General features: G+C 47.4%; 1 protein-coding gene and 1 long non-coding RNA gene across 13 annotated transcripts in view; one reads left to right on the forward strand and one right to left on the reverse strand.

Moving 5' to 3' along the window:
- Positions 1-10,528, forward strand: part of LOC140703760 (uncharacterized) — a 95,145-nt gene extending 84,617 nt beyond the window's left edge. For 6 of the 12 annotated variants that reach the window (XR_013542388.1, XR_013542387.1, XR_013542383.1 and 3 more), the window contains 2 exons: positions 7,369-7,574; positions 8,058-8,421. The gene's annotated coding sequence lies outside the window, so the exon portion shown is untranslated. Of the gene's footprint in view, positions 1-7,368; positions 7,575-8,057; positions 9,770-9,820 lie in introns of those variants that run through there. The other 6 variants (XR_013542392.1, XR_013542384.1, XR_013542386.1 and 3 more) reach the window with 2 other exon arrangements.
- LOC144587327 (uncharacterized) lies at positions 133-17,883 on the reverse strand. Its single transcript, XR_013542486.1, has 3 exons — positions 17,605-17,883; positions 3,624-3,673; positions 133-274 (listed from the first exon to the last, which is right to left on the reverse strand). It is a non-coding gene; the product is annotated as an uncharacterized LOC144587327 (long non-coding RNA).
- Between the last annotated feature and the right edge of the window lie 1,608 nt (positions 17,884-19,491).

The following is a 19,491-nucleotide window of genomic DNA, read 5'->3' on the forward strand; positions in this document are numbered from 1 at the left end:
CTTTTATATTTTCTAGAATTTCAGAACTATGGCACAGATTCACCAGGCATTAGAGCCTCTGCCAAAAGGTTAGAGCTTGTTTTAAACCTGTTAAAATGATCTTTTATAGAATTATCACAGGACAGCACCGAGTTTTAAATTTTTTAAAATTTATTTTACTGCTAGATACAGAAACGGTTTTTAGGTATTACAAACACAGCAGCCATTTGAAAAACAAGACCATTTTTGATTGCAGATTAGCATCTTGTCTTAGAAACTTGTTTAACCTCCTTTCCTGTAGCAGAGAGATAAAGTCGCATTTACTGTATGTCTTTACAGAAGATGGGCTATTTAGAAAACAGTACTGTTGCTGTACTGTAGCTAAACGGAGGTAAAAAAAGCTTAGTGTTACATACCCCTCCTTCATGGATTGCTGCCTTGTCGTGGCGAAGGGGCTTGAGTAACTCAGAGAAACTATGGGCTATGCCGTGCAGGGACACCCAAGACGGACAGGACATAGTGGAGAGTTCCGACTAAACGCAATCCACCTGGAGTAGGAAATGGCAAGCCACTCCAGTATCTTTGCCAAGAACGCCCCATGATCAGAAACAAAAGGCTAAAAGATATGACACTGGAAGATGGGCCCCTCAGGTCGGAAGGCGTCCAACATGCTACTGAGGAAGAGCGGAGGACAAGTACAAGTAGCTCCAGAGCTAATGAAGTGGTTGGGCCAAAGCCGAAAGGACGCTCAGCTGTGAACGTGCCTGGAAGTGAAAGGAAAATCCAATGCTGCAAAGAAAAATACTGCATAGGAACCTGGAATGTAAGATCTATGAACGTTGGGAAGCTGGAGGTGGTCAAACAGGAGATGGCAAGAATAAACATCGACATCCTGGGCATCAGTGAACTAAAATGGACAGGAATGGGCGAATTCAGCTCAGATGATTATCATATCTACTATTGTGGGCAAGAATCCCGTAGAAGGAATGGAGTAGCCCTCATAGTCAACAAAAGAGTGGGAAAAGCTGTAATGGGATACAATCTCAAAAATGATAGAATGATGTCAATACGAATCCAAGGCAGACCATTCAACATCACAATAATCCAAGTTTATGCACCAACCAGCATTGCTGAGGAGACTGAAATTGAACAATTCTATGAAGATTTACAACACCTTCTAGAACTGACACCAAAGAAAGATGTTCTTCTCATTCTAGGGGACTGGAATGCTAAAGTAGGGAGCCAAGAGATAAAAGGAACAACAGGGAAGTTTGGCCTTGGAGTTCAGAACGAAGCAGGACAAAGGCTAATAGAGTTTTGTCAAGAGAATAAGCTGGTCATCACAAACACTCTTTTCCAACAACACAAGAGGCGACTCTATACATGGAAATCACCAGATGGGCAATATCGAAATCAGATTGATTATATTCTCTGCAGCCAAAGATGGAGAAGCTCTATACAGTCAGCAAAAACAAGACCTGGAGCTGACTGCGGTTCTGATCATCAGCTTCTCATAGCAAAATTCAAGCTTAGACTGAAGAGATTAGGAAAAACCACTGGGCCACTCAGGTATAATCTAAACCAAATCCCTTATGAATACACAGTGGAAGTAAAGAACAGATTTAAGGAACTAGATTTGGTGGACAGAGTGCCTGAAGAACTTTGGATAGAGGCTCGTAACATTGTCCAGGAGGCAGCAACGAAAACCATCCCAAAGAAAAGGAAATGCAAGAAAGCCAAGTGGCTGTCCAACGAGGCCTTAGAAATAGCAGAGAGGAGAAGGGAAGCAAAATGCAAGGGAGATAGGGAAAGTTACAGAAACTTGAATTCAGACTTCCAAAGAATAGCAAGGAGGGACAAGAGGGCCTTCTTAAATGAACAATGCAAAGAAATAGAGGAAGATAACAGAAAAGGAAAGACCAGAGATCTGTTCAGGAAAATTGGACATATTAGAGGAACATTTTGCGCAAAGATGAACATGATAAAAGACAAAAATGGGAGGGACCTAACAGAAGCAGAAGACGTCAAGAAGAGGTGGCAAGAATACACAGAGGAATTATATCAGAAAGATTTGGATATCCCGGACAACCCAGACAATGTAGTTGCTGACCTTGAGCCAGACATCCTGGAGAGCGAAGTCAAGTGGGCCTTAGAAAGCCTGGCTAACAACAAGGCCAGTGGAGGTGATGGCATTCCAGTTGAACTATTTAAAATCTTGAAAGATGATGCTGTTAAGGTGCTACATTCAATATGCCAGCAAGTTTGGAAAACTCAACAGTGGCCAGAGGATTGGAAAAGATCAGTCTACATCCCAATCCCAAAGAAAGGCAGTGCCAAAGAATGCTCCAACTACCGTACAATTGCACTCATTTCACATGCTAGCAAGGTTATGCTCAAAATCCTCCAAGGTAGGCTTCAGCAGTATGTGGACCGAGAACTCCCAGAAGTACAAGCTGGATTCCGAAGAGGCAGAGGAACTCGAGACCAAATTGCTAACTTGCGCTGGATTATGGAGAAAGCCAGAGAGTTCCAGAAAAATATCTACTTCTGCATTGACTATGCGAAAGCCTTTGACTGTGTGGACCACAGCAATCTATGGCAAGTTCTTAAAGAAATGGGAGTGCCTGACCACTTTATCTGTCTCCTGAGAAACCTATATGTGGGACAGGAAGCAACAGTTAGAACTGGTCATGGAACAACTGAGTGGTTCAAAATTGGGAAAGGAGTACGGCAAGGCTGTATATTGTCCCCCAGCTTATTTAACTTATATGCAGAATACATCATGCGGAAGGCTGGACTGGAAGAAACCCAAGCCGGAATTAAGATTGCCGGAAGAAATATCAACAACCTCCGATATGCAGATGATACCACTCTGATGGCAGAAAGTGAGGAGGAATTAAAGAACCTTGTAATGAGAGTGAAAGAGGAGAGTGCAAAAAACGGTCTGAAACTCAACATCAAAAAAACTAAGATCATGGCCACTGGTCCCATCACCTCCTGGGAAATAGAAGGGGAAGATATGGAGGCAGTGTCAAATTTTATCTTCCTGGGCTCCATGATTACTTCAGATGGAGACAGCAGCCCTGAAATTAAAAGGCGCCTTCTTCTTGGGAGGAAAGCGATGACAAATCTTGACAGCATCTTGAAAAGCAGAGACATCACCTTGCCAACAAAAGTCCGAATAGTCAAAGCTATGGTTTTTCCTGTCGTGATGTATGGAAGTGAGAGCTGGACCATAAAGAAAGCAGACCGCCGAAGAATTGATGCCTTTGAATTGTGGTGCTGGAGGAGGCTCTTGAGAATCCCCTGGACTGCAAGGAGAACAAACCTATCTGTTCTAAAGGAAATCAACCCTGTATGCTCACTTGAAGGACAGATCCTGAAGCTGAGGCTCCAGTACTTTGGCCATCTCATGAGAAGAAAAGAGTCCTTGGAAAAAACCTTGATGTTAGGAAGGTGTGATGGCAAGAGGAGAAGGGGACGACCAAGGATGAGATGGCTGGACAGTGTCTGCGAAGCAACCAACATGAACCTGACACAACTCCGGGAGGCAGTAGAAGACAGGAGGGCCTGGCGTGCTCTGGTCCATGGGGTCACGAAGAGTCGGACACGACTAAACGACTAAACACACACACGTTACATACCCAGCCGCCATTTTGAAGAAGCCATTCTGAATGTTGACTCATTATGTAAGCTGTAACACATTTTGTAAGAGCATGTAAATCCTGGCTTGTTAAAGGTCTGTAGTTTTTATGAAGTAGCTTTGCCAGGCTGCCCACGAAGCTTAGGATTGTGACCATCCTTCCCCAGTTAATTTTTCCATCTTCAAATTCATATTTCATTGTTAATATAAATATTTTGCAGATGTCATCCAGACTAGAAATCTTGATTTGCCTTAAATGAGCGTCGATTTGAAGCTCAAAGGGCTTTTGAAACAAAGAGTCTATATTTTTTAAAAGAGGGCTCATTTCTGGTTTAGGCCATATATTTTCAGGCTGTCCGCAGCAGAGGTCAAAATAATTACGTACAATAGCATAAGTCTGTTGCTCCAGGTTATACATTTAACAGGACGATTCTAAAAGCCTGTAGTCAATGCATGGCAGGACCTAATACAGTGGGGTCTTGACTTAAGAACGGCTTGAGTTAAGAACATTTTGACTTAAGAACCGCTCTCATAGGAAAATATTGACTTGACTTACATACTTAGATTTGAGTTAGTTATTGTTGTTAGGCATCCTTCCGTCTCGAAAGACTATGGTAGCGTGCTCTGTATGGAGGACTTGGAACAGCGTCTAGTGTGGCTGAGGAGGCCAATTCGAGAGTGACAATCCCTTCCACACTGAAAACAGATCCAATCTGTCCCCTGTCCAGCTCCCTGGTTTTGCTGCTTTTGTGATTTCCTCTTTGCCTCGGCCTGCTGGGCAAGGGTCGCTTCAAATTGGGAGAGGCCACGATGCAGTGCCTGCCTCCAGGCTGAACGCTCAGATGTCAGGGTTTCCCATCTGTTGAGGTCTATTCCTAAGGCCTTCAGATCTCGCTTGCAGACGTCCTTGTATCGCAGCTGTGGTCTCCCTCTGGGGCGATTTCCCTGCACTAATTCTCCATACAGGAGGTCCTTTGGAATCCGACCATCAGCCATTCTCACAACGTGCCCAAGTCAACGTAGACGTCGCTGTTTCAGCAATGTATTCATGCTGAAAATTCCAGCTCGTTCTAGGACTACTCTGTTTGGGAATTTGTCCTGCCAGGTGATGCCAAAAATCCGTCGGAGGCAACGCATATGGAACGTGTTCAGCTTCCTCTCCTGCCGTGCACAAAGGGTCCAGGACTCGCTGCAGTACAGGAGTGTGCTTAGGACACAGGCTCTATAGACTTGGATCTTTGTATGTGTCGTCAGCTTCTTATTGAGCCATACTCTCTTTGTGAGTCTAGAGAACATGGTGGCTGCTTTGCCAATGCGTTTATCCAGCTCGACATCCAGAGAGAGGGTGTCAGAGATGGTTGAGCCAAGGTACACAAAGTCATGAACAACCTCCAATTCTTGTGTAGAGATGGTAATGGAAGGAGGTGAGTCCACGCCCTGGCCCATGACTTGTGTTTTCTTCAGGCTGATTGTTAGTCCAAAGTCTTGGCAGGCCTTGCTGAAACGATTCATGAGTTGTTGGAGGTCTTCAGCAGAGTGGGCAACGATGGCTGCATCATCTGCAAAGAGGAAGTCCCGCATGCATTTCAGTTGGACTTTGGTCTTCGCTCTCAATCTGGAGAGATTAAAGAGCTTTCCGTCTGATCTAGTCTGGAGATAGACACCCTCGGTTGCAGTTCCAAAGGCATGCTTCAGCATGACAGCAAAAAAGATCCCAAAAAGTGTTGGTGCGAGGACACAGCCCTGTTTCACTCCGCTTCGGATGTCAAAGGGGTCTGATGTTGAGCCGTCAAAAACTACAGTGCCTTTCATTCCCTCATGGAAAGATCTGATGATGTTAAGGAGACGAGGTGGACATCCAATCTTGGGAAGTATTTTAAAAAGGCCATCCCTGCTAACCAGATCAAATGCTTTTGTAAGGTCTATGAAGGCCACTAAGAGTGGCTGTTGTTGTTCCCTGCATTTCTCCTGCAGCTGTCGGAGGGAGAATACCATGTCAGTGGTGGATCTATTAGCTCGAAATCCGCACTGTGATTCTGGATAGACTCTGTCTGCAAGAACCTGGAGCCTCTTCAGAACAGCACGGGCAAGCAGCTTCCCTACAACGCTAAGAAGAGAGATGCCACGGTAGTTATTGCAGTCACCCCTGTCTCCTTTGTTCTTGTACAATGTGACAATGTTTGCATCCTTCATGTCCTGTGGTACTCCACCTTCCCTCCAGCAGAGACAAAAGATTTCGTACAGTTCGGTGGTGATGATCTCCTTACAGCATTTCAGCACTTCAGCAGGGATGTTATCCTTTCCAGGTGCCTTGCCGGAGGCGAGGGAATCCAAGGCCGCTTTTATTTCTGCTAGGGTTGGTTCGCTGTCCAGCTCTTCCAAGACAGGTAGGCACTCAATGGTATTTAATGCTTCTTCGGTTACTACATTCTCTCTGGAATATAGCTCAGAGTAGTGCTGTACCCAGCGTTCCATTTGCTGTGCTCGGTCCTGGATGAGCACACCTGTAGCAGACTTCAAGGGAGCAGATTTCTTCTGTATTGGACCTAAGGCCTGCTTGATACTGTCATACATTCCTTTGATGTTACCTGTGTCCGCTGCTAACTGTATATGAGAGCAGAGCTGGAGCCAATAGTCGTTGGAGCATCTCCTGGCAGCCTGTTGGACTTGGCTGCGAGCAGCTCGAAGAGCTTGCAAGTTGTACTCGCTAGGACAGGCTTTGTATGCTGCTAGTGCTCTTCTCTTAACCTCGATGGCTGGCATTAACTCCTCTGAATGGGCTTCGAACCAGTCAGCCACCTTTTGGGTCTTCTTGCCAAAGGTGGACAAGGCGGTGTTATAGACAGTGTTCTTGAAGTGTTCCCATCGTTCAGGTGCATTTGCAGTAGCCGGACGTGGAAGGGCTTCCTCAAGTGCTTGGGCAAATTCTTTCACTTTTCTTTGATCACGAGTCTTGCTGATGTCAATACGTGGTCTTCCTTCCTTTTTCGTGTGATATACTCTCTTTGTTCGCAGTTTTACTCTACTACACACCAGGGAGTGATCAGTATCACAATCAGCACTCTGGTAACTGCGTGTGATCGTAATACTAGGAAGGCTGGAACGTCTAGTGAGGATTAGATCGAGCTGATGCCAATGCTTGGATCTTGGATGTCTCCAGGAAACTCTGTGTTGCAGCTTCGTGTTAAAGAATGTGTTGCTGACGCAAAGACCATAATGGCAGCAAAACTCCAGCAAGCGCTGGCCATTTTCATTTGAGTTAAGAACTGAAAAAAAACCATGTGGGAGGCAGGGAAAGTGCAAAATTTGAACTTTCAGTTAACTGTTGGCCAGTGAAAAGGGTGCCTGTTTGCTTCCTCACTCCTCCCAGCGTTTAGAGAGTGGATTGGGAGACAGTCTTCAGACTGCCTGGTACTGTACTGCCTGGACTGTATTTTCCCTGCCTTCCCTGAACCTTTCTTGACCTAAGAAAAAAAGAAACAAAATATCCCCCTCTAGTGGTCGAAGGTGGAATAGCAGCTTCCCATTAGTTTCTATGGACTGAAAAGAGCAGATACGGATCAAATGGTTTTCAATGCATTCCTATGGGAAATGCAGATTTGACCTGAGAACTTTTTGACTTGAGAACCACCTTCCAATACGGATTAAGTTCTCAAGTCAAGACCCCACTGTAGGTGTTTTTCTTTGCACTTGTGAACCACCAACGCATTATAAGACATGTCCTAACATGTTCTTTGCCCCTGCAGGAGGTCAGAGCAAGGAAAACAGATCTGCTTTTTAACATACCAACGCTGATATAGAAATATCTTTTTCAGAAAAAAAATTCAGGGGGATTTTATTGATCCCTTGAAAACTCCTTCTCGACGCCTCTATAAATCAATGCCTGAGAGGCCTCTTGAGCCCGGAGAGCCGCGTCGTGGCTTTACCTTTAAAAGAGGAAAGCCTGACCATGGTGAGTTCTGTGTATTTTCATGGCTACTGTTTTAACAGGATGGGGGTGTGGGGTGTGGGTGTGGGTGTGGTGGGGTGGGGGATTGCACCTTTGTCTTATATAAACTAATTTACAGTTTTCTCAAATCCTTTTAAAGTGTCTTTGTGTGTGTGTGTGTGTGTGTGTGTGTGTGTGTGTGTGTGTGTGTGGTTGTGTGTGTGTGTGTGTGTGTGTGTGTGTATGTGTGTGTGTGTGAGGAGAGCCCTGACAATGGTGGTTTCTATGCATTTTCATTACTGCTGTTTTAACAGGATGGGGGGGTGGGGATTGCGCCTTTGTCTTATATAAACTAATTTACAGCTTTCTCAAATCCTTTTTAAGTGTTTCTTTGTGTGTGCATGTGTGTGTGTGGTTGTGTGTGTGTGTGTGTGTGTGTGTGTGTGAGAGAGAGAGAGAGAGAAACACTGCAATGTACCTTTCACAAGCATTCTTTTTTTGTTCTAGCTCACACTATAGAAAATCAGCCCAAAAGACATAAGGCTGCTGAACTCCCAGAGAGCATCACCCACCCAGTGAAACCTCGTGTGGTGTTGGGAGGCAGCCCTGGTGAATGTTCAGGTGTGAACAACCCAGCGAAACCGCAGGCGGTGAAGGGCCAGAAAAAGCAAAGGCCACCTGCAAATGTTGGAAACGCTGTAGACACTGTACCAACAGTTGGTGAATGGTTTTAAAAAGTTGGATTGATTGTTAACATGGTAGCCATTGCTAAAGAATGGGGGGAAAGGATGGGTCAGATCACGAGAGAAATGCCAAATATGCAAAATATCTGTGAGTCGATTAAAAAATGGATCATTTTTCTTGTGTAAAAGCCTCTCAAATTCAAACAGGTCTGGGTTATCCTGATGTAAAGAAGACGCCCAAAAGAGGTAAAATGAAAAGGGGAAAAAGCCTATCACAGGGAAGCTTTACTGGCGCAATAGAGCTGTTAAACTGTTACAAAGGGCTAAAAAAAGACTTGCACTTAGGAAAAGGGTCCCTGTCTCTCTGCCCTCTAGTTCTACACAGCAGGGCCAGTCTCAAGAGCACTCACAAGGCTCAGAAGGTGTGGCTCCCAACCAAAAAAAGCTGGAACGGATTAATTGGTTTTCAGTGCATTCCTATGGGAAAAGCTGATTCGACTTAACGAACTTTTCGACTTACAAACTTCCTTCCAGAACGGATTAAGTTTGTAAGTCGAGGGTTGACTGTAGTGTATCGAAAGAAGATGTAGAAAATTATATTAAAGAAAATGTTAAGAGTAAATTATCAGAGAATGATAAAAAAAGATTTAGATAAAGAGATAAAAGAGGAAGAGATTGTAGAGATTATTAATAAACTAAAAATGGTAAAACTCCAGGTTTTGATGGATTAGGATCTCATTAAATAGGCTTTTCATTTTTTGTAAATGTTCAGACACGCTCTAATCTACATCTGTAGAGCTTCCTGGTTAAAGACACTTTAGAGCCTACCATGTCTCTCACATAAATCCTTTTGAGACAGTCCCAAACTGCTTTCGCTGTAGGTAAGCCTTGCATATGGACTAGCTGGCTGTCTTCTAAACAGAGTACTCAAAGCTTTCTCATTAATTTTCTCTTTCTCCTCATTAAAACCTGGCAGGGGTTTGGCAACGATTTGCCATAATTCTTCCCTCCTTAACAGCATCTCTGCTTTCACGGACCAGGTCTGGTAATTAAAATCATTTAACTTTGTTAAGGGGAAACCTTTTCCATACACCTCCATGCTGCCTGCTCTTCTATCAGTCCTCCGTTTTCTTTCCCCTCCTGGGCACCTAACGGCAGAACTGCTCTCTTCCAGGACCTCTATCTCTTCCTCCATTCACTACAGTGGCACCCTCTGGTACTCACCAGGTATCTTCTCATTAGGCGGTGTGCGCAGGGTGCATTGCTGGGCCCATAACCTTTGTTACTGCGAACCTGCAAAAATCCAGCAGAGTTCAGTTTTTTTCAAGTCCAGAAGGCAAAATAAATCACTCATACATGTTCAGCTTCCTTTAGCACGACACGTGTATTTACAGCATTGAATTTAATGGCTTACTTTGACAGTGACTGGGCAAATGATAAAAGTGACAGGAAGTCAATGTTTGCAAACATCCTAGTGGATGGAAATCTAGGAAGCAAAGTTCAGTTGCTACTTCTACAGCAGAAGCTGAGTTTGCTGCTTTATCAGAGCTACGTTCTGAAGTAGTTTGGTATAAGCAAATAATTAAGGATTTAAAGGTTGAAACACATAACGCAATAAAGGAGTTAGAAGACAACACAACTTGCATACAGATGGCTGTAACTGAAAAAAGAGAAATAGGAGCAAACATGTAGATATTAAGTATTATAACGTGAGAGAAGCTATAAAAGAAAAGTTAATAGAACTACAGTACAGCAAAACAGAAAAGAATATTGCCGACATTATGACAAAACCTTTGAGTGCACAAAGACATGATGAAATAATTAAGGAACTGGATATGATTTCTGTTCATGCGTAAATTAGGAGGGGTGTTCAGAGTACTGAAAATTTACAGGCCTGAACAGAACAAAGCAGAACAGAAGTAATAATGAGCTGCCATGATATACAGGTGTGTATGTAGCGAACAGCCCTGCCCTCACCTGTCCGTCACAGCTGAACAGTGGAGTTGGGGCCAATGAGAGGACGGAAGGTGGAGCCAAGGGGGGAGGGGGCTGGATATAAAGGCTGGTGTATGGAGTATGTGGTGAGATTCTGTGAGTGAGAGACAGTGTGAAACTTAAAAGTGAACTTAGAGTGAGTTCTGTAAGAATGCTGAATGGTACAAAGAGTTATTAGAGATTTAAAGTCAAAGTAGAACTGATATAAATATAAGTGATTAGCAACCTGTGATTTACTTATCGAATATTAATCAGATGTTAGCTTCCCTGACCTAATAAATGATTTAAGTTTCAAAATTACACGTCTCCTTGAGTGACTGGTAGTGAGAAAGCAATACCTGGTGGCAGCGAAGTAAGAAGAAGGGTGAGAACCTCGTGAAGACCTGAGGGGATAAGGGCTTCAGAGGGGATCGCCACAGTGTACTCTGGAGAGGTGGTGCCTTGGATGATGCAACACCTGCTGTGATTGGATGAGGGCAGAGGCTCGACTGTATATACAATGGTTCTTCGCATAGCGAGGTTAATCCGTTCCGGATTAACCCTCGCTATGCAGAAACATCGCTGTACGGAAAGGAGAAAGCCATAGAAACGCATTGAACTTTGTTCAATGCGTTCCTATGGCTTAAAAACTTACCGTTCAGCGAAGTTCCTCCATAGCGCCGCCATTTTCGTGCCCTCAGTAAGCGAGGGCAGGGTGCGAAAATGCGGCGCGGACCTTCTGGCAGCCATTTTGGAACCGCCGATCAGCTGTTCTCCCCCGCTTCGTTATGCGATATTCGCTAAGCGAACCGCTTAGCGAACATCGCAAAGCGAAAAAACTCCATAGGGGCCATCGCTGACCGAATGCTCCAGCGATAGCCCGGAGCCCCTCGTTAAGCGAGGCACCACTGTACATATGAACTGTACAGAGAACGTGCACCACCACCCTTCATTTGATGATACCATGCTGTCGCTTTCTATATTTGCATATATGCTGTAAATATACGTGTCATGCTGGAGGAAGCTGAACGTCTCTGCGTGATTTATTTTTCCTTCTGGACCTGAAAATATTAACTCTGCTGGTTCTACGCGGGTTCACGATAACAAGGTCCCGTACATGGTGGTGGGGAACAGTTAAATTGTATTTCAGTTTATATGTTATATGTTTTTGTTTATGTTATAGTTATAGAAAATTTTTTTAAAAAGGATGGCAGGCCAGGCATCTCGGGGGGGGCAGAGGGAGGGAGGGAGCCCCATCGCCCCCCAGCTGTTCCCCCTCTTCACCCCCAAAGCCCATATCTTGCTTGCCACCTGGGGTGTGAAGTTTGCGGGGGGGGTTGGTGGAGGAAAGAGAACTTGGGAGGGGGAATGCTCCCCCTTCCCCCCTCTGCCACCTCCCCCTCCCGAAAGGCTGCCTGTAAAACATGGACAGAGAAAGGGCCCAGGTGTCTTGCTTGGGGGGGCAGGATCCAGACTTCCTATTTGACCCCTCTCCCAATTTAGCCCCCCACCATGTGAGGAGGAAGAGGAGGAGGGCAGAGACCAAAACAAAGAGAACCCCCCCCCGCAAGGCCTTTGCGCAGAGCAGAAGGAGCACATTGTAGGCTCTCTGGGGTTGGGGGGAGAGGCTGGTTTTTTTGGGGGGTCTTTTAATTATCTCTCAATACAACCCCTTTTTACTCTTTAATCCCTCCAACCCCGTCTTGCAACTCCCCCCCAAATTGCTCACTTTGCGGGTCCTCGGGCAGAAAACTCACGAGGAAGCCCCTCCTGCTCCCCTGCAAAGTGGCCTCTTGGGGGGGCTAGAGGAACGGGGCAGGAGGGGGCGGAGCTGGGCTTCCCACCTCTGGTTCCCCTTTGCCGCACCGGGAGCAGCTCCTCGGCCGCCCCTACCTCTACTTTCTCCTTTTTTGGGGGGGGAGAAAGAAAACCGAGGGACTTTCTCCCTCTGCCACCCCCCCAAAAGGTTGCCTGCATGATCTGGGGGGGTAGAGGACCCACCTACACGCACCCAGAGAAAGGGTCTGGGTGTCTTGCTGGGGGGGTGAGGGTGGGATCGGGACCCTTCCCAGACTTCCCATCTACCCCTTCCAAGTTTAAACTCCCCCCCCGCGACGAGAAGAGGAGGAGGCCCGGGACAAAAATAGATGTCTCCCCCTAGGAGGCTTCCCATCTCCAGGTCCCCTCCGACACAGTTGCGCTGGGAGCAGCTCATTGTTTTCCCTCTTTAATAGCTCTAGATTTTCCTGAATGGCAAGATGGGGGGGGAAGAGGGGAGGTCTGACAACAAAGCTGGTAGGGGGGAAAGGAAGGGGCGGATCCCCAAAGAAAGGCAGAAACAGGAGAGGGGAGGGGGAGGTGCAAGAAGTTTCTGACTTTGCCCCTTGAAAGCAGGGAGTCACGTTTGGTGGCCCTCCAGGAGCCCCCCTTCTCCCCCCATGAGGGTCAACGCCCTCCCCAGAAATCCAGCCCGGGATCGATCCATGGGGAGGGAGGGGAGGGGGAGACCGAGGGTAAGGCCTTGGGGGGGGGTTGAGGAAGGGGGAGGCCCCTAGAAAGATGTTCTGTCTCTCTGTGAAAGTTGAAAGATGACAGTGAGCCTTCCTCCTTGCAGAACGGGGGGGGAGTACCCCCCTACTCACTCTCTCTCTCACACATACACACACACACGCACACACACACAAAGCACATCTGGAAAACAGGCCGAAAAGGAAAGAAGCTCTGATGATGTGCACTTTTGAACATCCCCCCCCCCAAAAAAGCGAGTCCAGGATCATTCCCTGGGGAGGGAAGGCTGGCAGGGGGGCGAGCAGAGGGAAGGGGGACGGGAGGCTGGTGGGGCAGAGGAAAGAGAAAGCTTGGGGGGAGGCCTTGTTGGAGGGGGAGAAGTCCCCAGCCCTTCTTCCTTTCATGAACCAGCCCTTCACACACAAACACACACACAAAAGGGCTTCTCCTCCCGCTCTGCCTGCCAGGAAGGCCAAACAGGCCAGGAAATCCTTTGTCAAAGCTAAAAGGAAAGAAAGGGAGCCCGGGATCTGGAAAACAGGCCAAAAAAGGCACATTGCCCCCCCTACAATAATGAAACTTTCTCTATTATTTTAGGAATTTATGCAAATATTCAAGTGTGTGAAACAGACTGCAGATTTATTTTGCCAGGTCTTGGGGTAATGCACAAGCCATCCAATTGGACATTACTGCAAAAAATGATTGGGGGGGGGTTACCTGTCCACGGTGCCATTTATCCTAGGGTTTCAGAACACAGGACCCATAACTATGGCTTCAGACTAAACCAAAGACTGCAAAACCCTTCCTGACCCTATGAATTAATCACTCAACGGCAGAGAGAATACCTCCAAAGTTTGCAGACCCTCCATCAAAAGTGATTTGTGTTTCTAAGCGGTCTGGAAACCACCTATTAGGGATGTTCTCAGTGGGATTTCTCTCTATTTCAGTTTCTCCACTGTCAACATTAAAGTTCTGCAGTTGCTCTGTAGTCATTATTTTTGTCATCTTAATGTTCAACTCTCTGTCCCCCCCCACCGCATGGTTAAATTGGAACCTCCCAGGAGAGCTTTCCTCCATTTCTAGGAAGGAAGCAGAGGTACTGGCTGTTATGGGCTTTTCTGGCTCATTCTCTCTGTCCCCCCCACCGCATGGTTAAATTGGGACCGCCCAGGAGAGCTTTCCTCCATTTCCTCAGGAAGTTTTGTCTAGGAAGGAAGCACAGGTACTGGCTGTTATGGGCGTTTCTGGCTTATTCTCTCTGTTTCCCCCCACCACCACATGGTTAAATTGGAACCTCCCAGGAGAGCTTTCCTCCATTTCTAGGAAGGAAGCAGAGGTACTGGCTGTTATGGGCTTTTCTGGCTCATTCTCTCTGTCCCCCCCACCGCATGGTTAAATTGGGACCGCCCAGGAGAGCTTTCCTCCATTTCCTCAGGAAGTTTTGTCTAGGAAGGAAGCACAGGTACTGGCTGTTATGGGCGTTTCTGGCTTATTCTCTCTGTTTCCCCCCCCCCCACCGCATGGTTAAATTGGAACCTCCCAGGACTGCGCGCCTAACGGCGCGCAAAGCTGTCAAATACTCCTATTCTATCTACGATCCTATCTCCGTCCTTAACATGGTAGATATGCATGGCCTGTGGGAAGGTAGAGTTTTAGCTTTGAAGGAGGCTGAGCAGGAGAGCGTGCCAAATGGCGTGCTAAATCTTCAAATCCTATCTTTACCGAAATTTGATAAATTGGAATGACAACTAACATAGAACACTTCCACACTATTAGAGAGGAGGCCGGGTAGGTGGGGCTCGTCAGCCCTGGAAGGCAGCCCATCTAGGAGAAGGAAAACTCCGACTTCAAACCTCCACTGCCTTGTGGCTATATCCACTTATGGAAAGGGCTTCAGGAGATAACCTCGAGGCAAAATCCGGAGCCGGAGTCCCGGAGGCAGTTTATATCATTCCGCCAACTCCTGCGACGTCACTGGAAGCAATTGTACTGGCTCTTGCCTTTCCACTGGACTATTTCAGTGACGTGGAGAGGGGGGATTTGCTGCTTGGGTAACAGTCTATCCTCCATGTTATTTTACCCAGTCTTCGTGCTCTGGAGAGGACACTCCAGCCTCGCATACAGCGTTGAAACAACACGGGAAGTAGCAGTTACCGGTTATAAGTCCTTGCTCAATTGGCGTAGAGCAGGACGCCAGGGGCTACTTCTGACGGTGGGAGAGGTCATTATACCTCACCAGGTAGATACCGCCCGGCTTAAGCTGGGCAGCCCCCAGCCAGTAAGGTGCTACCTCGCCACGGTCTGTTAACTTCACAGGGTGCGTGGGGTTTAGGGTCAAACCCGACAAGCAGATCGATAACTGTGCACCATGCAACAATCGTAAGAAAACGCCTGCCCTAAAGCTGGGCACCTGGAATGTATGGACAATGACCCCTGGCTTTCCTGACTATGGCTTTCCTAACGACCTGCAAGAAATAGACGATGTGCGCAAGACAGCTGTCATTGACATGGAACTGAGTAGACTGCAGATGGACATTGTTGCCCTGCAAGAGATGAGATTGCCAGATCGGGATCTGTCAAAGAAAAAACTTCTCATTCTTCTGGCAGGGAAAACCATCGAATGAGACCAGGGAATATGGTGTTGGCTTTGCAGTCAGAAATACTCTTCTGAGATGCATTGTTCCACCTACTGTGGGGAGTGAAAGAATCCTGTCTCTGCAGCTCCACTCATCAGCAGGACCAGTAACCCTCATTAGTGCATATGCACCAACACTGTCATCCACTCCAGAAGTGAAAGACAAATTCTATGACGATCTGGCAGCTACTATCAAAAAAGTCCCTGAAAGAGAGGCACTGTTCATTTTTGGAGACTTTAATGCTAGAGTTGGTGCTGATCATAATTCTTGGCCCACTTGTCTAGGCCGTTTTGGCATTGGAAAGATGAATGAAAATGGCCAACGCTTGCTGGAGCTTTGCTGCCATTATGGTCTTTGCGTCAGCAACACATTCTTTAACACGAAGCTGCAACACAGAGTTTCCTGGAGACATCCAAGATCCAAGCATTGGCATCAGCTCGATCTAATCCTCACTAGACACTCTAGCCTTCCTAGTATTACGATCACGCACAGTTATCAGGGTGCTGATTGCGATACTGATCACTCCCTGGTGCGTAGTAGAGTAAAACTGCTAGGAAAGAGCTAGGAAAGAGATTGTAACACACGAAAAAGGAAGGAAGACCATGTATTGATATCAGCAAGATTCACAATCAAAGAAAAGTGGAGGAATTTGCCCAAGCACTTGAGGAAACCCTTCCAGGCCCATCTGAGGCAAACGCACCAGTTTGATATGTGTCCATTCAGATTCCTTTGAAATTACTTCCACAACTTTGAGAAAATATTTGTGAACAGAGACTCTGGTGAGGGGAACTCTTGTGTCTCGTCTGAATCTTTCCTTCCACCAGAAGTGGAAGAACTTGGGTCGCCCGGAGGAGGAAGCTCCTCACTCCCGCCATTTCCCTCCTCTATGGAGCCTTCAACCCCCCCCCCCAGTTAGTGCAGGAGGGGGGAAGGGGGAGGAACATAGAGCTACTAAGGCGAGGGAGGAGCCCCTCCCCTCGGACGCCCTTCGAAGGGGAGCCGGAAAAAGCGGGGATCCTGCAGCGCCTGCCGCCTTTTCCCCTTCGGCCCAAGAAAGGCGCCTGGAGGAGAGAAGCGGGGCTCCTTTGGGGGGCGCCTCCCGGATCGGGACCTGGACGGAGGTGGGTGCTGGATGGGGGGGCAGGTCGGGGCGTGGGGGATGGGGTGGGGATTGCATGGGGGGGATGAGATGGCAGCCTCCCGGCCAGTCTCATGTGGGGCGGGGGAGCTGCTTCTCCGGGCATTGCCAAATGGTGCCCCGTTGTGCTTTTTCTTGCTCGACCTTCGTGCAAGGCAGTTTTTTTTCTCTGGGTCTCCTCGGGAGGCAGAGGGGGGGAATTCAAAGTAGAGAGAGGATCTCTGGGGTCCCGATCCCACCCACCCCCACCCCGGGGCAGGGAGACCAAACCCCCCTGCAAGGTCCTAGGGCTTCAATATCGTGTGTGTGTGTGTGTGTGTCGGGGGGGTGTTAAGGAGCCCCTGCCTTCCCCTGAATCCTGCGAGGAGCATCCGGTGGATGGAAAGAAAGGAACGGGAGAGAAAGTAACTTCCCTCCCATCTCCCCCCCTCTGCCTCCCTGTAGGTTCCAGCTTTCCTAGTATTACGATCACACGCAGTTACCAGAGTGCTGATTGTGATACTGATCACTCCCTGGTGTGGAAGGAAGACCACGTATTGACATCAGCAAGACTCGCAATCAAAGAAAAGTGAAAAAATTTGCCCAAGCACTTGAGGAAGCCCTTCCACGTCCGGCTACTGCAAATGCACCTGAACGATGGGAACACTTCAAGAACACTGTCTATAACACCACCTTGTCCACCTTTGGCAAGAAGACCCAAAAGGTGGGTGACTGGTTCGAAGCCCATTCAGAGGAGTTAATGCCAGCCATCGAGGTTAAGAGAAGAGCTCTAGCAGCATACAAAGCCTGTCCTAGCGAGTACAACTTGCAAGCTCTTCGAGCTGCTCGCAGTCAAGTCCAACAGGCTGCCAGGAGATGCTCCAACGATTATTGGCTCCAGCTCTGCTCTCTTATACAGTTAGCAGCGGACACAGGTAACATCAAAGGAATGTATGATGGTATCAAGCAGGCCTTAGGTCCGACACAGAAGAAATCTGCTCCCTTGAAGGGAGCTACAGGTGTGCTCATCCAGGACCGAGCACAGCAGATGGAACGCTGGGTACAGCACTACTCTGAGCTATATTCCAGAGAGAATGTAGTAACCGAAGAAGCATTAAATAACATTGAGTGCCTACCTGTCTTGGAAGAGCTGGACAGCGAACCAACCCTAGCAGAAATAAAAGCGGCCTTGGACTCCCTCGCCTCCGGCAAGGCACCTGAAAAGGATAACATCCCTGCTGAAGTGCTGAAATGCTGTAAGGAGATCATCACCACCGAACTGTATGAAGTCTTTTGTCTCTGCTGGAGGGAAGGTGGAGTACCACAGGACATGAAGGATGCAAACATTGTCACATTGTACAAGAACAAAGGAGACAGGGGTGACTGCAATAACTACCGTGGCATCTCTCTTCTTAGTGTTGCTTGCCCGTGTTGTTCTGAAGAGGCTCCAGGTGCTTGCAGACAGAGTCTATCCAGAATCACAGTGCGGATTTCAAGCTAATAGATCCACCACTGACATGGTATTCTCCCTCCGACAGCTGCAGGAGAAATGCAGGGAACAACAACAGGGATGGCCTTTTTAAAATACTTCCCAAGATTGGATGTCCACCTCGTCTCCTTAACATCATCAGATCTTTCCATGAGGGAATGAAAGGCACTGTAGTTTTTGACGGCTCAACATCAGACCCCTTTGACATCCGAAGCGGAGTGAAACAGTTTTTGGGATCTTTTTTGCTGTCATGCTGAAGCATGCCTTTGGAACTGCAACCGAGGGTGTCTATCTCCGGACTAGATCAGACGGAAAGCTCTTTAATCTCTCTAGATTGAGAGCGAAGACCAAAGTCCAACTGAAATGCATGCGGGACTTCCTCTTTGCAGATGATGCAGCCATCGTTGCCCACTCTGCTGAAGACCTCCAACAACTCATGAATCGTTTCAGCAAGGCCTGCCAAGACTTTGGACTAACAATCAGCCTGAAGAAAACACAAGTCATGGGCCAGGGCATGGACTCACCTCCTTCCATTACCATCTCTACACAAGAACTGGAGGTTGTTCCTGACTTTGTGTACCTTGGCTCAACCATCTCTGACACCCTCTCTCTGGATGTTGAGCTGGATAAACGCATTGGCAAAGCAGCCACCATGTTCTCTAGACTCACAAAGAGAGTATGGCTCAATAAGAAGCTGACGACACATACAAAGATCCAAGTCTATAGAGCCTGTGTCCTAAGCACACTCCTGTACTGCAGCGAGTCCTGGACCCTTTGTGCACGGCAGGAGAGGAAGCTGAACACGTTCCATATGCGTTGCCTCCGACGGATTTTTGGTATCACCTGGCAGGACAAATTCCCAAACAGAGTAGTCCTAGAACGAGCTGGAATTTTCAGCATGAATACATTACTGAAACAGCGACATCTACGTTGACTTGGGCACGTCGTGAGAATGGCTGATGGTCAGATTCCAAAGGACCTCCTGTATGGAGAATTAGTGTAGGGAAATCGCCCCAGAGGGAGACCACAGCTGCGATACAAGGACGTGTGCAAGCGAGATCTGAAGGCCTTAGGAATAGACCTCAACAGATGGGAAACCCTGACATCTGAGCGTTCAGCCTGGAGGCAGGCACTGCATCGCGGGCTCTCCCAATTTGAAGCGACCCTTGCCCAGCAGGCCGAGGCAAAGAGGAAGTCACAAAAGCAGCAAAACCAGGGAGCTGGACAGGGGACAGATTGGATTTGTCTTCAGTGTGGAAGGGATTGTCACTCTCAAATTGGCCTCCTCAGCCACACTAGACGTTGTTCCAAGTCCTCCATACAGAGCACGCTACCATAGTCTTTCGAGACTGAAGGATGCCTAACTAATGTTCAACTGAAATCCTGCTTTGGCACTTTCTTCTTTAATTTTCACTAAGTCATTTCAAGGCATTGCTACTTTCTGCCAACAGGATGGTGCCATCCACGTCTTAAGCTACTGATGTTTCAAATGTAGACTACAGCCAAGGAATCAGAAGAGGAAGGCTTTGAAGGC

This window comes from Pogona vitticeps, chromosome 2 (genome assembly GCF_051106095.1).
Source record: "Pogona vitticeps strain Pit_001003342236 chromosome 2, PviZW2.1, whole genome shotgun sequence".
NCBI classification, from domain to species: Eukaryota; Metazoa; Chordata; class Lepidosauria; order Squamata; family Agamidae; genus Pogona; species Pogona vitticeps.